Source organism: Chroicocephalus ridibundus, chromosome 2, assembly GCF_963924245.1.
Source record: "Chroicocephalus ridibundus chromosome 2, bChrRid1.1, whole genome shotgun sequence".
Taxonomy (NCBI): domain Eukaryota; kingdom Metazoa; phylum Chordata; class Aves; order Charadriiformes; family Laridae; genus Chroicocephalus; species Chroicocephalus ridibundus.
The window spans coordinates 20,360,105-20,370,059 of record NC_086285.1 but is presented as its reverse complement, the minus strand read 5'-3'; the positions used below and the strand labels follow the sequence as shown (position 1 = coordinate 20,370,059).

The 9,955-nt window shown below is 39.3% G+C and overlaps 1 protein-coding gene across 3 annotated transcripts in view; it reads left to right on the top strand.

Moving 5' to 3' along the window:
• Nucleotides 1-770: 770 nt before the first annotated feature.
• ARMC3 (armadillo repeat containing 3) overlaps nt 771-9,955 on the top strand; it is a 67,074-nt gene continuing 57,889 nt past the window's right edge. For 2 of the 3 annotated variants that reach the window (XM_063323876.1, XM_063323878.1), the window contains exon 1: nt 6,017-6,053. The gene's annotated coding sequence lies outside the window, so the exon portion shown is untranslated. Of the gene's footprint in view, nt 844-6,009; nt 6,054-9,955 lie in introns of those variants that run through there. The other variant, XM_063323875.1, reaches the window with a different exon arrangement.

Genomic DNA, 9,955 nt, shown 5'->3' with positions numbered 1-9,955 from the left:
GACATTTTATAAGGGCATGTAGTGATAGGACAAGGGGTAACGATTTTAAACTGAAAGAGGGGAGATTTAGATATCAGGAAGAAATTTTTCACTCTGAGGGTGGTGAGGCACTGGCACAGGTTGCCCAGGAAGCTGTGGATGCCCCATCCCTGGAAGTGTTCAAGGCCAGGCTGGATGGGGCTTTGAGCAGCCTGGTCCAGTGGGAGGTGTCCCTGCCCATGACAGGGGGGTGGAACTAGATGATCTTTAAGGTCCCTTCCAACCCAAACCATTCTATGGTTCTATGATGAAACAGGAACAAGAGAAAATAACAAAACCAAGGCACGAGCATGGCAACTTTTAAGACAGACTGCGCATGTCCGTTAATTTTCAGAAATACTGTGTTCTTGGGGCGAGAAGGTAGTCTTTTCCTTTAGTTTTGAGAAATAACTGATTAATTTTTTTCATCACTACCCCAGCCCATCAGTATCAATACTTTCCTCAAACACGTGTTACCAGCACTTTGGAATTGGGATAAACTGCAGAGAAATGGATTAATGGATTAACGCACGTGTCACGGTGAAACCACTCTCCAGGGGCTCTGGAAATTCAAATTAAAGGAACACACTTGAACGTGCTACCCAGGGACGGCGGGGGAAGGCCCGGGCAGGGAAGGCGCGGCGCCGGCGTGCCCGGCTCCTCCAGCCTCCCCTCAGAGCCCCCACAGCCCGCCCCACCTTCCCGCCCGCTGCCCCGCGCGGCGGCTGGCGCATGCGCCGCGGGCGTCTCCTGGCAACCGGCGCAACACCAGCGCGGGCCGCCGCTGCCTGCTCGCCCCCGGGCGGCGCGGCCCGGCCGCGGCCGGTGAGTGAGGGAGGGCGGCGGCAGGCCCGCAGCGGGAGAGGGGGTCTGTGGCGGAGTGAGGGCGGGCGGGTGAAGGGGGCGGGTACCGCCAGGGCTGAGGGCTGAGGTGCCGTCGGCTCCGAGTCAGCGGAAATACCGCGTTTTGTGACGCTGGCGAGTGAGCGGCCGCGGTGGCGATAGGAGGGTGGCGGTGAGCCGTCAGAGCCTGCTTGCCGCCCTGCCAGCGGGCCCCAGTCTGTGCCTCACCTCCGGGGGGGTTCCGTTCCACCTGTGAAGTGAGGGCCACGCGCCTGGGGACTTCACGAAGCCACGAGTCGAAGTTATAAAAGAATAACGATTCTTTTTAGTATTTTTTTTTAAAGGCACATGTTGAAGTTTCCTCCAACCACAACCAAAAAAACCCTAAAAACTTGCTGACCACTTGATAACAGCATCTGCAGAAAAGCAGTGACAATTGCAAGATTTATAATAAAATTGTATGATGTGATAACAGGTGAAGTATATCAGATAACATAAATAACATTTAAAACCAGGCAGGGCAAATCCTGCTCTTAGGGGGCTCCTGATGCTATTTCCAGAGGAAACTGGGAGCTTAGGAATTGGTGTCAGCAAAGGTGGGGAGACACAGGTGGGCTAGTTCAGCAGAGGGCAACTGAGACCAGCACTGTTAGGTGTGAATCAAAAAACTGCAGTGGACCTGTCCTAAGGAAACTTACACGGTAGAGGAAAAGAATTCTATTTAAAAGTTGGGATAGGTAATACGAACAAAGAAAGAACAGTCCACTACAGATAAGATGTGTAGAGTTTATGTGTGACAGTAACATGAAAGGTGTGAGACCTTGTATGGATAATAGATGAGAAGGGAAAAAAAAATACAGAAGTTTTATCCTAAAGAGCACTAACAGGTGATTAGGGTATTAGGGAGAAAATCTTACCTAATTTATTGATGTTTCAAAGGTTTTGGGGTGCCTGCAGGCAGGAATTTCAAAACAAAGTATGGATTTGCTGTCAGAGAAGCATCATCTGTAGAACAGAACTCTTCTTTTATAATTTTGTTGCTACTCTGAAATTATTATCTATATAAGGTAGTCTGATACTGTATTATCTTAACCTATGCAAGACAAGCATCCGCTTTCTGTTGTTCAGTGACTGAGCAAACTCACTTTCTTACCTTTGTTGATGGAAGCAAGATTTCTTTTTTTTTTATTTTATTTCATTTTTGTGATTTTCATCATGCAGCCATTTTCTGATTATCTAATGTTCTGCTAATGTGATGAATGCCAAGATGGGCTTGTATGTCCTATAGTTCCTGCTTTTGTTTGCAAACCTGATATTTGTATTTTTGTCCTAAACTGTAACATTTTTTTAAATTATTTTTTTTAACCATTAACATATTGAAGCCTGGTAAATGATCAGTTAAAATTAAATGATAGGGCACTACTCTTGCAGTCTGACATAACCATAAAAGTCATGAATGTGATAGTAACACAGCTGAGGTATTTCTAGTGTTGGCGAAGAAATATGAGTACAATTTTGTACAAAACAGGAGAAGCTTCATCTGGGATGCTGTGTTCAGCTGTGGTCATCCATGTTTTCAAGCGGTTGACTTAAAAAAGGCTTGTGAGGGTGATATGGGGAATGAAGAATCATTTTTTTCAGGAAATTAGAAGAGTTTTTTAACCTAACAAAATTAAAACTGAGTGGGGATGTGTTTGTTAGCTTCAAATATATTCTGACTCTATATATGTAAATATGTATAGCATATATATAATATACTATATAATATGTATAGAATATAGTAAATATATATTTTATAGTATAAATACTTCGAATAAATAATATATTTTGATACATGCCAGCAAAGAGAGTAATTGACAAAGTTTCAAACATGACACAAATACAGTAGACTGGTCATGAATAAATGTGGACTAAAAATTACAAAAGGTCCCTGGCTGTCTGAGCAATCAGCTTGTGGAACAGCTTTTTAAGGAGAGGAGTGGGAACAAAATACTTAACAGTTTTTGAGATACAGCATGATGGGTATCTGGTGGGATTAACGTAATGCAGTGGCTGTGACGGGGGAGGGGAATGAATCTGATCATTCAGAATGTCCCTTTCAGCCCGATGTCGCAGTGAAACTGCCAGGAGGAGGCATTCGTTTAAGATGTGGATTGGCACAGCTGGCTAAAAACTTCGGAATGTCTTTAATTTTTTGCTAGTCTTTAAAATGTCTTTCTTCCTCAGGCAGACCATCTTTGACATCTGTATGAAAAGTGCCCTGCTACTGTTGCTCAGGCAGTGGTTGGGTAACTACTCATTTGTTTTAGATTAAGTCAATTTTTCTTTAGTCTCTTTCTCATGGGATGAGGGATTTCACTATACATCTCAGCAAAACATTGAAAATCACACACATAATTCCTAAAAATCTCCTTCATTCAGGTTGTCACAGCTTAGATTCTCCAAGGATAGACCCTAGGTCTGAAGTTATTTAATATGTTCATTGTAATTTGGAAATGAGCAATAACAGAGAAATCAAAATTTTCTGGTGAGATAAAATAATTTATGTTAAGACTAAAGAAGACTGATAGAAACTTCTGAAAGCTCTTCTGCAGTTAGGTGACCTGGTAACACCGTGACATAAAATTCGTTGTTGATGAAACCAATGTAATTTACACTGCCAGGAATATTTGGCACAATTTCAGTAGTGAACCTAAATTAATTGTGATCAATTGGCAAAATAACCTGTTTACCATATGTGAATATCTTAGTGAAAATCCTCACTGAGGAAATTTGGTAAAAATTAGTACCCAAAAAGTTATAATGTCACTGGAATAAATCTGTAGTGTACTAGAATTGATTATGGTATTTCAGGTTAGGTTCATCATATCTGAGAAAGATTTAACAGTCACAGAGGGACTCTGAGACAAGAAACATATATGTCTAGAAAAGCTAGATGGAAAAAATAATTAAGGCAGCTTAGAAAGGTGATAAATCAGAATGTACAGGGAGTTATAAAAGAAATTAGAAAAGACCAAGTCAGGACATCTTTTAACTAAAGTTGTAATACAAGAACAAGGGGATGTTGTGTTGAATTGAATAACACATTTAAACTGTTTACATTTTTTTTAAATCTAAGGAGTAGTTTCTTATACAGTACACTAGACAGTTGGACCTGTGCCGTAGCATGTCAGACTAAGAATTAGGAGTAAAAGGATTAAGCATTTATGTGGACAGTAAAAATAGCTACTATTGTTAGGAAGAACATAAAAACTTCAGGAGATCTAAACCTTTGTACTTAAGGGAGATAAAAAAATCTGTAACAGATGGAGGAAATTTGACTTTTGGGATTGGTTTCATGCATTTATCGGAAGCATTTGGCTCCTACCAGTATCGAGGCAGGATACTGATCTGCCATGGAAGACTGTTTTATTCATTGAAGAAGGGGTTTTGTGCTGAAGCCTCTTAGTTATTCTGTGATTTGGAAAGAATACTATCATGTTCTTCAGTTCCCATTACTTCTTTTCATTAACATTTGTACACATTCTTTTACACTGTACACATTGGAAAATACATTCTACCTCTACAGCTTAGGATCTTAACATGACTGAAACACTCCTGATTTAGTACACCTCTTCCTACATGTACCAAGCCGTTCAGCTTCAGCAAACAGCGAAGTATGGTCCTTGGCAGTGTGAAAAAAGGTTCTGCTATCAATCAGAGTCTGTACATGAGTCAAAATTTTATTGCAAATTTTGTATATTTTCACAGCATGAGGTTGCAGAATCAAATACCTGAAAATCTTGGCTTTTATTACAAATCTAAGCATCTACCCTTGAGCTTCTGAAAGTAACACTCAGCTGAAAGTTAATGTGATATCAGAATGCAAATAAAAAGTATCGATGTATCTTAAAAGTTCTGAGATCTTAAATAAATAATTGTATTATTTTTCAGCTCACCTACAATTCTCACCTTTTCTCTCTCATAGCTATTTCCTTAACCTGGCATCTAACTACAAACTCATTTTGGTTTTAAGGGTTTGTCTGCAGAGTACTTCACTTTGCATCTCTCAGTTTGTTTTTCTTCATGATTCTTTTGTTTTGTGTGTGTAATTTATAAATGCATGGGTCATCTGAAAAAAAATTTAATCTTTACATGGACTCTCAGAATGATCAGAGTATATTTAGTCTTGGGTTTTTTTCTGCAGTGGGATGAAATTTGAATCAAAATAGAAAATATTGTCTTGTGTCTAGGAACAGATTCTAGTTAAGTTTGGTTAGTTAACACCTGTTGCACGGTAGCTAGCTCTTGACTTAATCCTGATAATTTTTTTGCCTAACATACACATGAGCTCAGATAAAACAATAGGCACATTCAAAGGTCTTGTCTTAATTGGTCTCTCATATAATGTATATTTTCATAGAGCATATATCTTCAGGAGCTGAATATTGAATTGGACCTAGTATCTCTTTTTAATGCTCTTCTTCTGTGAAGCTAAGTTTTTATAGTGTATTAATGCTTGCACTGGCATTACAACACTGGGCAAAGGGAGTCTGTTGATCCATATTTAAGGAGTATGATGGAAGAAAGCTGGAAGAAGAATTTGGGAGAAAGAAAGAAGGGACTTTCAAGTTTATTCCACGTTGTTCTCCCAATTATGAAAAAGCTACCTGAAAATTATGTTGAAGATATTTAAACTGGCATACAAAGGACATAATAATTTATGGACCTAAAAAACAAATGAGATTGTCTGGTAATGCTATGATTGTAATTTTAGTATGTTCCTTTTGATTGCATTGGAAGGCAGCAGAACTAGAGTGTCCATACAGAAATCAATTGAAATAATCAATGAAGATGACCAATTTATAGGCAGTTTTCACTGTTACCACAGAAAAAAGATTTTAATTTCTGTGAGACAAGAAGAAACAGCAAGAATTCATTTAAACTAGCTAGACTAAATTGAGGTTACGTAATTATCACTTGGAAAGGAAAAAGAATCTCCCTTGTGCATCATTTTTGGGAAGAACCTGAAAATCATGGCCAGGTTGTAGTAACACAGCTTCAGACTGTCTTAAAGCATGGGACAGTTAATTCGCAAAGTGGATCATGTAATAGATAACTGGTTAGAAGCTGTTCTTAAATCCTTCTCTCTGCACTGCTTTTCCATAGGAGTAATTGCTTTCAGAAGAGACCTTTGATTCCTTGACTAAGAGGTAAGTTCCACTGTGCCTTTGACTTATTCCTGTCCTTTGTCTCATGTCTCACTAACATTCAGTATGTGCAGGGTGTTAGGTTGTTGTGTCAGTTATTTAAGGTTTTAGTAAACAGAAGATGCAAATGGAACAGGTATTGTTTTCTAAATCCAATGTCTGACTTAAACCAATGAAATATTATGGTCTTTAAGCGTATGGAACAGGATTCTGATATTATAGGTATACACACCATACTGTAAAGGAAGTGTTTAAGATTTCAGTATTTTGAACAGAAAAACCACCTTTCCTCATATTTCAAAGTATGATTTATAGACTCTTTTTTTTGTTACAGTTCTCTTACTATCCATCATCTTGTATTAAAAAAAAAAAAAAAAAAAGAAAAAGTGTAGTGACTAGAAATAAGTGGATATCTCAGATTTGCAATCTAAGAAACTATTCACACTGAGCAGAGAGGTTCCTAGAGCAAGACAATAAAATGAAGTAAGTACAGGGATCATGGCCATCATTATCTTATGATCTAGTACTTGGAATCTGCTCCTCTGGACTTAGCATCTGCAACAAATCTTTCAAAAGCTAAATAAATTTTCCTTATTTTATTTGACATATTAGCGATGCCAGTTCATGATATAATAGCCAAGAGGTTAGAGGGTTCCACTTTTGAACTAAAACATCTACATTTGTGACCTTCCTCGTGATCATTTTCCACTTATGGGCAAGATGTTCTGGTCACAGAGATTTTACTGGAGATGGGCGTATTCCTTCAGCCACTTTTAACAAGACAAGGTGGCTGTGTTTTGTCATATGCCTACTTCTGGTAATTAATGTTTAGTCTACTGTGATAACGTCTGCCAGACCTAGCATGGCATGTGGATTCATGTGGAGAAACAGGGTAATAAGTTTATCTCACTAACTTTAGATGTCACTGTAAATGTCAGTACATGAGGTAGCAACTCTAAACTGGTTTTGGTAGTTATTTTAAGGTGCAGTTCAATTTTGGATACCAACTTTGGGATGAATCTGCCTTAAGAGCTATTGAGTATGTTGGCTAGATCTCCATCGATTATCAAGGAGAGTGACTAACTTAAATACTGATGCCTAATTTAGTTTAGTGGACGCTACTCATAGTTTCTGGATACTAGTTCAGCTTAAAATACTCACACTGAGGTAGTTCTGGTCCTATGGGAAAATTGGAGGCCCTAATGAAGTTAAGAGCGAAACAGGGAAGTGCCCGCTGAGCTTAGGCACCTAGCCAGAGCTGAGGGAGGGTGTTGGCGATTGTAGTTTTGGAATGAGGATTTAGTTAGATGTAATTACTGTCCTGCTGGCTGAGAGACAACACCTGGTTAGACCATTGCACTGCAACTGGGTAGGAGCAAAGTAAAGCAGGCTAATTTGTCTACCACTGAAGGCAGTAAATTCCAGGTGAAGGACAGGAAGTAGCATAGAATGATAACTTCGTAGATTGCTTGACTCTGCATTGGCTAGATCTGCTATGTTAAAGTCCTTTATTACTTCTAGCTCTACATGATTTAAAACAATCAAACCTTTAATCTCAAAAACATGTGGAAAAAGTATGCTCCCATGATTTTAGAAACCTGCAAACATGAAGTAAAGAATATTACTCAAATGAGAATATTCTTTATTTTGTCTTTAAGATTTAGAATCATAGAATTGCTTACGTTGGAAAGACCTTTAAGATCATCAAGTCCAACCATTAACCTAACATTGCCAAGTCCACCACTAAACCATGTTCTTCAGCACCACATCTACACATCCTTTAAATACCTCCAGGGGTGGTGAATGAACCACTTCCCTGGGCAGCCTGTTCCAGTGCTTGACAACCTTTTCTGTGAATAAATTGTTTCTAATACCCAGTCTAAACCTCCCCTGGCACAACTTGAGGCCATTTCCTCTTGTCCTATCCCTTGTTACTTGGGAGAAGAGACTGATGCCCACCTCACTGCAACCTCCTTTCAGGTAGTTGTAGAGAACCATAAGGTCTCCCCTCAGCCTCCTTTTCTCCAGGCTAAACAACCCCAGCTCCCTCAGCTGCTCCTCATGAGACTTGTGCTCTAGACCCTTCAGCAGCTTTGTTGCTCTTCTTTGGACCCGCTCCAGCACCTCGATGTCTTTTTTGTAGTGAGGGGCCCAAAACTGAACACAGTATTTGAGATGTGGCCTCACCAGTGCTGAGTACAGGGTGAAGATCACTTCCCTAGTGCTGCTGGCCACGCTATTTCTGATACAAGCCAGGATGCTGTTGGCCTTCTTGGCCATGTGGGCACACTGCTGGCTCATATTCAGCCAGCTGTTGACCAACACTCCCAGGTCCTTTTCCTCCAGGCAGCTCTCCACCCACTCTCCCCCAAGCCTGTAGCGCTGCCTGGGGTGGTTGTGACCCAAGTGCAGTACCCAGCATTTGGTCTTGTTAGACCTCATACCATTGGCCTCAGCCCATCAATCCAGCCTGTCTGGGTCTCTCTGTAGAGCCTTCCTGTGCTCAAGCAGATCAACCTTCCCGCACAACTTGGTGTCATCTGCAAATTTACTGAGGGTGCACTTGATCCCCTTGTCCAGGTCATTGATAAACATATTAAACAGAACTGGCCCTAATACCAAGCCCTGGGGAACACCAGTTGTGACCAGCCACTGACTGGATTTAACTCCATTCGCCAGCACTCTTTGGGCCTGGCCAGACAGCCAGTTTTTCTCCCAGCAAAGAATACATCTGTCCAAGCCATGAGCAGACAATTTCTCCAGGAATTAATTAATTTAATTAATTACACTTAATCAGTAGTGCATAGAGTCTTACTTTTTAGAAGTTTTTTGGGTAACAGACCCAGCATTTAATGACATTTAAAAATCTAATCCTGCTACAATTTTTTTCTGAATTCTAAATATTTAGAATGGTAAACTGAGAATCAAAGATATGCGTACTGTAAACCCACTGAGAAAGACAACATGCAGTTATCATGGGGAGGAAGGGATTTGAATAAGAAGTTCTTTTATGGGTCAGTAGGCTTTCAATACCTGTACACATTGATTGTCTGCAATAATTACAATTCAATGCAGAAGACACATTTTTAATTATCAGTAAGCCAAAGAATTCTACGTGCATCATTGCCTCAAGTCAGAGAATGACCGCTGAATACAGAGAGCTTTATGGGAACAAAGCTAACACCAACATTTGATGTCAGAATGCATTGAAATCTAGAATAGTAACTGCAGCAGAGAAACAGACTGAGGGACACAATCCACAATAAGGTAATTGTTCTGTTCTCTGTGCTTGTTGCTAAAGATTATACTGCTTTTTTAATATTACCAAGGAACCAAATATTTCTGGACGTGTAGAAATGTGTAAGTTTCTTCAAAATATTCTTAGAAGTTGGATGTATTTATACAGCATGAAGTGATGTTTACAATTAAGGCTTTAGTTATTCAGAGTCTTGGAATATGTATAATTATTTGATTCTGTGAACATTAATTGTACAACATTTTAAGCACTTTTACATGAATTAACTTTTAAAATTGTTTGGTTTAAACCTAATTAAACTCATTCAGAATTAAAATTGCTTTTTATGACTTTAGCTTAATTTATATCTGAAATGAATTGAGCTGAACTGAATAATTCTAAGGAAGTATCCATGTCTCTATACCAGGATTTAACACAATTTAAATAACTCAGATTTCCTGAATGTTCTTGTAAATCTGATTCTTGTATGTGTGCATGATGCTTACTTTCTATAGTGACTGCGTAAATCAGAAGGTAGTATGTTCGTCGTTTTTGTTGAATATACTGTCAGTAATTTGTCCTTATGCTTTCTCATATATAAGTTAATTTATAATAAGTAATATTTATAATTTATAATAATAAGTCCCTAGCCAAAGGTGCACTTTCTGGA